Genomic DNA, 9651 nt, shown 5'->3' with positions numbered 1-9651 from the left:
GTGCACAACCTTGGAGCCTTCAAACCAGTGGAAAATCTGTTTGGAAACGACTCTACTTTCGCGAAACCCCAACTTCCAGGTGCATCGACTGAGTGGAAGTTCTTGGACAAAGCCGAACCGGACTTCCTTTGTTCCAAACCACACGGACCTCGTGCCGTGTGCTGTTATCTGAGCCCGAAGGCAGAGAGGCCTCTCTGCGACGAAGTTCAGATAAGTTTAACAGTTTGGAGTTCATGATTCATGACATTTGAGAAATCAATTAGAAATGTTAATCTGTGATTCATAACTCTAGAATGTGTAATATCATTTAGTTTTCTTAAATATAAATGTGTGTTGCATTCAACTGTTTTGTTGATAATTTTAGAAATAAAATCTGTCAACGCCGAGAAATATCTTCTCATTCCTGTTTAACTGTTTAGTCTGAAATTGACACAAGTTAATAGACACCAGATTATAGGTGGCCCTGCCTATCCTTAATCATTGAATAATAATCAGTTAAGGGAAATTGTGGTAACAAGTAATGATAGGATCTTTCTCTCCACCTAAACGTTAATGAGACTGATATATATATAACGAGAAGTTACCTGACATAAATACTAACCTGCGTAGTTATTTAATGTCTGACTAATAATACTAACAAGAGACTCACCTTCATCTTACTAACTGGTATTGTAGTCAATGTGTTTATAACCTCTTTTGTTTAACGATTTGTGTTATCATATGCGATCCCATGGTCTTTGATTTGGTCACGGAAGTGATTTGTCTTTGATTTGTTGATATAGAGTTGAATTTTAATTAGTTTTTCCCTTTTGTATAATTAGTGTAGTGCTACATTTAGTCTTTGTTTTGAATAAATTTGACAATTTATATCTTTGGAATTGGTGTCTGCGTCCAATTATTACAGAAATTGAGTTCTACAAGATTCCAGGATTCGTGATAAGGTGATACTATAAATTCACTTCTTTAATTGAAATTTATAAGTGTACCTTACGCTACAGGTGGAACGGGAGCTTCGTGCCCTGGATGTGCATCCCACAAATCTCCATCAACTGCAAGATGCTATCCTATCAATATGGGCCAACATTTCTAAAGAATGCTTTCAGCACCTTGTTGAATCAATGCCACGTAGAATTAAGGCAGTTCTGAAGGCGAAAGGGGGTCAAACACAGTATTAGTATGGTGTTCCTAATAATCCTTTAGGTGAGTGTATATGGAAAAGGAACAATATGTGTACATCTCTGCATATGGTGCCCTAACAGATGTGCAAGTTACATGACAGACAGACACTCACACACACTTTCAAAGACAGACAGACAGACAGACACTCACACACACTTTCACACACTCACTTTCACAGACAGACAGACACAGACACAGACACACTCACTTTCACACAGAGACAGGCACATTTTCACACAGAGACAGACACACAAACACACACAAACAGACACAGACACACATACTTTGACAGACAGACAGACAGACACATGCATATTATGGGTCTTTGTTGGGTAGTGAAATGGGTAGCATCAGTCGCAGTGTGGGTAATGTCAGGGAGCCAATCATAGTCCCCGTTATTTGCATATCGTGGCGCAAAGCATCCTGGGAAAAGCAACTAAACACGTTTAGTCATGTATTTGTCCATAGTTTACACATGAGATGAAAGAGACAGTATGACGTATTGAGCACCTGGGATTCCTCATGTGTATGTGAGGGGCAGAGGAACCGGATCCCAAGTGTGCGTCCCAGGTGCTATAGGTTTCAAAGCATGCAGGGGAAAAGGCACCCCACCCTGACACTTATAGAAGACTGGATAGGGAGATATAAATAGCAATAGGGAGACTCTTGTACTTGGTGTGGCTCTATCCATATAGTGGGGCCAGCAGCCACTTAGCAGGTGCAGCAATAGAAGCTCAGCCTGGGGAGACTGGATTTAGCATTTCCTCTCCATTTTGATAACTATCCATAATCATTTCTGCAAAATACTTCTATGATACCTATGTATGTTTTTTACTTGTACTATATTATACTATCAAGTATCAGTGTACACATACAATGTGACCTGTTACATTAATACAGAGGCCACGGAAGGCCAGATCACTAATAGCCACTGTCCCCTGATATTACACTTTTTTACAATCACTTTGGCACTCATTTCAGAACCTTGATGTCATTTTTCAAAACTCTAGACACTAAACTCACACCCGATGATCAAAATGCACATTTTTCAAAACTCTAACACTTTTTTACAATTGCTTGGATACAATACACATCAACCTCAGATCATTTGTTCATTGAACTAAAATGACACAACTTAACATCAAAGTATTACCATTTCAAAATGCAATTCACACATTACATCTGAGATCACTGTCTATTCATTTCATTACAAAGATCTAACTATCAATTGATACAGCTGCTCAAAATGATAAGTGACTGTTGCATTACTCTTAATGCATAGTTTTATGGAAACTGACAAACAGTATTCCATGTTTCGATCATGAAAGTTTCAGGATAATGAGATCCATTGACATCAATAACCGAGGAGCATGGTTTCTTAGGGTTACCATAGACTTGACTGTGTCTTCTTGTTTGTGAAGGAACAGGACTGTGTTTTCCTGTCTGGGTTCCCGCAGGCTTAAGTGTGTTTGTAAACTGCAGCGTAGGTTTGACCTACTATTAGAAAAAAAAAAAAAAAGGAGCGCTAATTAATTGTTCAATATCTGATACGCCGGTGATAATATAAAATAACATGTTTATAGTTTATAGAAGTTTATAGTGTTTATGGTAAATGAAGAAAAGTCATTAAGTTATATACAAGTTCTATAAATGCAAACATTGAAAAGCATGTTTGTTGTTATTCCTATATAGGATTTAGTATTATTTGTGTTTTCTTGTTTTTTGCTATGTTTTCTCCCCTGTCGTTTATTGTTATTTTGCGGGCTTGCACACCTTGGTTGTTGTGTACAAAACGATACATAGAAAATGGGAAAACGTGTTACTGTGTGGGAACAGCTCTAGTAAGACGGGCGACCCGCCACTTAAAGGTACACATGTAAGGTACATGTATGATAACTATGGAGTGAAGCGGTGCGTTTGACTGGACAATAGGTGACAGAAAATTAAGGTTTCCAGAAGATGGGACTTTTGATTCAGATAGACTTGAGCACCTAAAAACGGTTTTGCAAAATTAAAAAAATATATATATATGTTTTTCAGTATAAATGACAGTCCTCAAGATACTGAAGGAAAATTACTAGATAAGTAATAAATAAGGGTAGTTTGAGACACTGCAGGTCAATATAACATGCCAACCAAAACCATGGTATCTGAATTTACTATGGATATAAATTAATATGTGTCTCTTTGTATGTTTGTACGTTTTCAGTTTGCGCAAGGTAAATGTCCATATTTTGACTTTTTCATGTACTGTATAGTCCAGAATATGACTAAGAGAGTCATAAGTCACAAATAGTTACAGAATGATAGCTAAAAAACGCCAGTTAAATATGTTGTAATAACAGACCTACAAGAAAGTCAGCATTTAACTGTACACAGAATGCTATTGCAAACAGAAATAATAATACAAAATTAAGTTATTTAAATAGGTCTTACGAATACAGAAGTTAAAAGTAACATGTTAGAAATGGAATTAGAGCCAAATTTAGAAATAGGAATCCGAGGCAACCACAAACATTCGGTGAAGGTTTCTTACATATTGATAAATAGATAACCAGATACTCCAGGAAATTAACGATGTGCTCATTTGGAAGCTATGAGTTCCACAATGAAGAGTTTTTAAATCCCTAGAAATAGATCCCTAAATACAATGTGTAGGTAAGAAATTAACTATTGATCAGTTCAATCTGGATTCGGGAACAGCTCTTCTGAACCTGTACTGGTGTAGATTGGACTTCAATAGGAGGAAGTGACACAATAAAGACATGAGCCGCGCAGGAGGACAGTCTTAGTGCCCACGCAGGTTCTTAGTTGGGGAAATCATTGACTGGACACATTTTTTGAAAATGTGCTTTCCTGAAGTACCTGGACATCATTATTGAGATCAATGAAAAGGCTTATTTTCCAAAGATTAAATACATTCATTAACTACAATAATGTAGTGAAATGTATATAAATAGTAATAATACAAATCGATCAAATATAACTTGCATTTTCCTGTAAGAAATTAGGAATAGGAGAAAGAACAGCTGTTGGGATGCAGTGCGATGTTATCCAAAATTGAAAGCGGTTGAGAAAGGAGAGTTTGTTCTGTGTGAGACAAATGTACTGCCACGAGAGACTCTGATGGTGATTGACTGGAATATGAGGGAAAATAATGAAGTTACTACAGGTATAACTAAAGGTGTAACATAACTAATTTAATGAAACATAGTCATGGCAAGTTATAAAACTGTTTGGAAATAGTCCTTTCACAAACAGAAATACCCTATCAATTAGGAAGAGGGGGGCAGGGGGCAAGGGCCGTATGTGCTCCTCTGCTCCCCCTGTTCGCCTGAGCAGACAAGCAGCCTGAGATGAGAGAGAGAGAGAGAGAGAGAGAGAGAGAGAGAGAGAGAGAGAGAGAGAAGTCAGAGACAAGGCAGAGACTGTAAGTACGTGTAAGGGTTCATAACTTATTACAAACAGAGCAAGAGTGTAATGAATGGTAATTTACACTGCTTGTATTAATAATGATAATAATATTGATGTTGATACAGACGAATACGTCACATACTAGATGACAACCGCATAAAACTAATAATAATGAAAATAGGAATAATAGGAGTATGGAAATAATTTCAAATTATGGTTTATTGGTAAAAAATGAATTGAGAAACAAAGATTAATAACTGCCATCATTTACCCAACTACTATTAACTATGGTGTTGAAGGAGCTGCTGTAATAGTTATTGTAATGGTCTCAGGTATTTAAGTTAGATAAAAGGACAAAGATAAGCACATTGTTTTGAAACTTTGACAACTCCACACAAAAAGAGTATCTACACTAGGAAGTAAAGCTGATTCAATAAACACAGGAGATATGATGCTGCTGACGACAGCTGAGTGCTGTACTGAAATAATTTGATAAATGAGATAAATTGGAATCAAGATTATTATTATTTTGAATTGTCCCTTTACTAGAAACCTTATAGATTGTGCGAATGTCAACTAATGTGATAGAGATGCCTTTTATAAGGACGATCTCTGATGTTGTGTGAACCACACATTGTGTCTTCAGACTGATTTATTCCACATGGCAGATATGCATATTATGAATCGTGTCCTGAAGGAACCGATGTCTGACCCATATGGAGAAGATGCTGGTGTTCTTGTTGAGACACAGTAGGCCAAGGGCGCGGCTTTAAAGACAGCCTCACAGCAACTTGAACAGACCAATGCTGAGGTCCACTACGCTGAAGTGATGCTTGACTCAGTGGAGAAATAAGTTAAAATACTATAATTAAAGGTTTTCCAGATTATAGGAATCTACAATATATTGTGAAACTGCTCAGATGACGTCCGCAGTAGCACATATTCTTCTATTGATAGTTTAATTTATAATGTACTATTAGTGGAGATGTCACATTATTCAAATGAATAGAATGACAGCCATGAAGTCAGAATCAGTCCATTGCCCTTCACTTAAGATTTGTACAATGTATAATGTTTATAAATCAAAACGCAACAAATATATGTACAATACAGTTTACAAACTGAATTTGTAAAAAAGAATGTTTTGCTGACTTTTGTATTCTCTTTGAAGCAACAAAATGTATGTGTTATGTATGTCGTAACTAGGGTTTGACTTTTATGACCTGGGGCTGGATGAAATTTAATTTGAGATGCACTGTAAAAGCTCCAGGAAATTGCAACTGGCCACTGCACCTTCCATAAGAGAGCTCAAACATTTGCTAATGCATTGGTCTAATATATGCAAACAAACAGGACTCAAACGTCCAGATCCCCTTCCTATAGTCCTAATGACAATGAAATCGTCAGCAAATTGAGAAAAACAGGTCTTTCTCCGTGTGAGATTATTATGGGATGACTTATGAGACTCTCCATCACTCCTCCATTGTCTGTAAGGGAAATGGACATCCACTCGATGGATGATGCTATGTTGTCTTTTTGTATGGGACTAACACGTGCTTTCGAAGCTGTCCATTCACAGATGAAAGCCGCCCAGACTGAACCATCCCAGCAGGTTTACCACCCCTTCCAGCAAGATGACTGTGTATATCAAAGCACACAAGAGAAAGTCCTCCCAACAGCCCAGGTGGACAGGGCCCTACCAGGTGCTCCTGACCACCCACACAGCTGTGAAGTGCCTAGGAACGACGACATGGATCCACTCCTCACACTGCAAACTTGCCAATCGAGGCGATCAGCACAACCCTGGTGGAGAACAGAGGGATAAAGGAATTGTTCTTCCACATCAGATTTGACATTACTGTATGTATGCAGGCCCTTGTAATTGCTTTTCCAATACTGCCAACTGGTTATTGATGATTGATTTCACATTGTGGTACGAGTATCGAGTGAAATGCGTGCTATCCACCTCAACAACACAGCGATAACATGGAGCCGGCAGGTGATCCAGGTCACAATAGAGGTCAAGCAGTGGGAGGAGGAAGACGTGGTGGTCAAAGGTGTAGCGTAAGGTACACTTATAAAATTCAATTAAAGAAGTGAATTTATAGTATCACCTTATCACGAATCCTGGAATCTTGTAGAACTCATTTTCTGTAATAATTGGATGCAGACACCAATTCCAAAGATATAAATTGTCAAATTTATTCAAAAACAAAGACTAAATGTAGCACTACACTAATTATACAAAAGGGAAAAACTAATTAAAATTCAACTCTAGATCAACAAATCAAAGACAAATCACTTCCGTGACCAAATCAAAGACCATGGGATCGCATATGATAACACACAAATCATTAAACAAAAAAGGTTATAAACACATTGACTACAATACCAGTTAGTAAGACGAAGGTGAGTCTCTCATTAGTATTGTTAGTCAGACATTCAATAACTATGCAGGTTAGTATTTATGTCAGGTAACTTCTCGTTATATATATATATATATATATCAGTCTCATTAACGTTTAGGTGGAGAGAAAGATCCTATCATTACTTGTTACCACAATTTCCCTTAACTGATTATTATTCAATGATTAAGGATAGGCAGGGCCACCTATAATCTGGTGTCTATTAACTTGTGTCAATTTCAGACTAAACAGTTAAACAGGAATGAGAAGATATTTCTCGGCGTTGACAGATTTTATTTCTAAAATTATCAACAAAACAGTTGAATGCAACACACATTTATATTTAAGAAAACTAAATGATATTACACATTCTAGAGTTATGAATCACAGATTAACATTTCTAATTGATTTCTCAAATGTCATGAATCACAAACTCCAAACTGTTAAACTTATGTGAACTTCGTCGCAGAGAGGCCTCTCTGGCTTCGGGCTCAGATAACAGCACACGGCACGAGGTCCGTGTGGTTTGGAACAAAGGCAGTCCGGTTCGGCTTTGTCCAAGAACTTCCACTCAGTCGATGCACCTGGAAGTTGGGGTTTCGCGAATGTAGAGTCTTTTCCAAACAGATTTTCCACTGGTTTGAAGGCTCCAAGGTTGTGCACAAAATCTTCTTTGTAAGCAGGGTTCCACCGTAGTTACTTGAAGACAAAGTCTTTGAGGAAAGCAGGGCCCTGTTCGTTCCAAGGGTCAAGTTTCTTAAGACTCAAATAGCTATTTAAATGACTTTCGTATTCAGTCGACTTAGTCAATTGTCCAGCTGGATGGCTGGGCACAGGCGGGCAGCGCAGTCTGTAAAGTTCTTTATTTAATAAAGTCCTTTAAAAGAATTCTTCGTACGGCTCAATCTCCTTCTCCCAGTTTAACCCTTCTGTTGCTGGTAAAGACTTAGTTGGTTTCTGGTTCCGGTTCTGGCAACAGAGATACAAGTTGAGCTGTGGCAGCGAGTTACTGGTTTAGGTGAGAGAGAGAGAGAGATGCCGTGCGTTACCCTTTATACGCCTGTCAGATCAATAGGTGATTGGTTCTTTAGTTTGTGAGATTGGATTTCGGCTTCAGCCCCCAGTGTCCTATTGGAGGGGGGCTTGATTTATGACTGATGTCAATCCATGCCATCTTTTGGAAATGCCGGTTGGCACGGGTTCGTAGCTCTGTGTCGGGATTTCGGCTCTCGTCCATTTCAAAGAGTTTTTATTTCCTACAGGCCCCCTTCCCCAGACATCTCACAGCAGGGATTCCAAGCTATTTGGCCCATTCTTGGTGCCATCCTCCCAAGACTGTCACTTTGATGTAAACCAGTTCACATGCTGATGAGTTAAGGAAATCTGATAAATTTGGGGGGGAGAGGTCTTCTTTAGATCAGTGCTTCAGCTCAGAGCTAAAATGCTCTTATCAGAATACACCCAACATAACGCTACACTGGTTAATTCTGTTCTGGGAAAACCACAATCCTGCAGGTTTAATAAGTCTCTCTACACATCAGTCCCTGAGTACCTTCAACCAATGGTCATTTTGACCAATTAAGCCCAAGAATTGAGTCAATTAAGTTGTCAAGGACTACCCAGTGAAGACGTGAACTCACGACTAGGTCACACTGTGAGCTCACCAGAGCAGACATTACACTGAGCTCACTGTGAGCTCACTTAGCGCTTTTCCAGCGACATGGTGCCGGTGCTGGAGCCGGAGCTGCTGCTCGGCCTGGGATCCAGCTGATCTTTTTTGAACCGGCCCGCTTTTCCACCGGTTTTGACGTCACTGGATGTGGGCGTTCCCAAGCATGGAGTAGAAGTGGAGAAACACAGCAATAGTAATCAGCACCGAGGCGACTGCGTCTTTAAACCCCATTTAACATCACAATCAAACTCATTCCGCGTCTATGGCAAATCGTAACCCTAATGTTACAAATGTTCCCTAAATATGTGTTTTGCAGAATACACAAGCAAACGTTATGGAATATCAGCATTTTATCGACACACATGATAGAACTTATTGTTCTTTAACATTGATGAGAATAATTAACATGAATAAACTTACTGCTGAAGATGTAACCCTTACCCAGTGGCTAACCCTAACTATGTTACAAATGTTCCCTAAACACTTATTTTGCAGGATCAATAAAAAATTGTTAGGATTTTTTAAACTTTTACTGACACACATAGTTAATAGCAATGTGTTATAACTTTACCGAAAATAATAATCTGTATATCTTTAATTGTTTAGACGTTATTAAGATATAATGCATCTTTCACATAGGGAACATTTGTAACATGTTAGGAAAAACAAACAAATGATTTGAAAATATTCATAATTACAGCATACAATTTGTCAGGCTTCATAAGAATGGTATTTATAACATACTCTGTAAAAATCAAGCAAATAGCATTTGTGGTTCACGAGAAAATATATATATATATAATCAAAGCTATCAGACTATAGCAGCCGGTGTATGAAGACACATACGATTATACAGCATTATTTGGCAGCTTCGCAAGACCTAATTTGAAACGTTGTTGGTAAGTTAGATAATTAGTGGGGACCCGCTATTTGCAGTTCTTCCCCTCCATAATTGCTAAAATAAAGTTTTACTGACATTTT

The sequence above is a fragment of the Amia ocellicauda genome, unplaced genomic scaffold, assembly GCF_036373705.1.
Source record: "Amia ocellicauda isolate fAmiCal2 unplaced genomic scaffold, fAmiCal2.hap1 HAP1_SCAFFOLD_26, whole genome shotgun sequence".
Classification (NCBI taxonomy): domain Eukaryota; kingdom Metazoa; phylum Chordata; class Actinopteri; order Amiiformes; family Amiidae; genus Amia; species Amia ocellicauda.
This window is presented reverse-complemented; position numbering follows the sequence as displayed.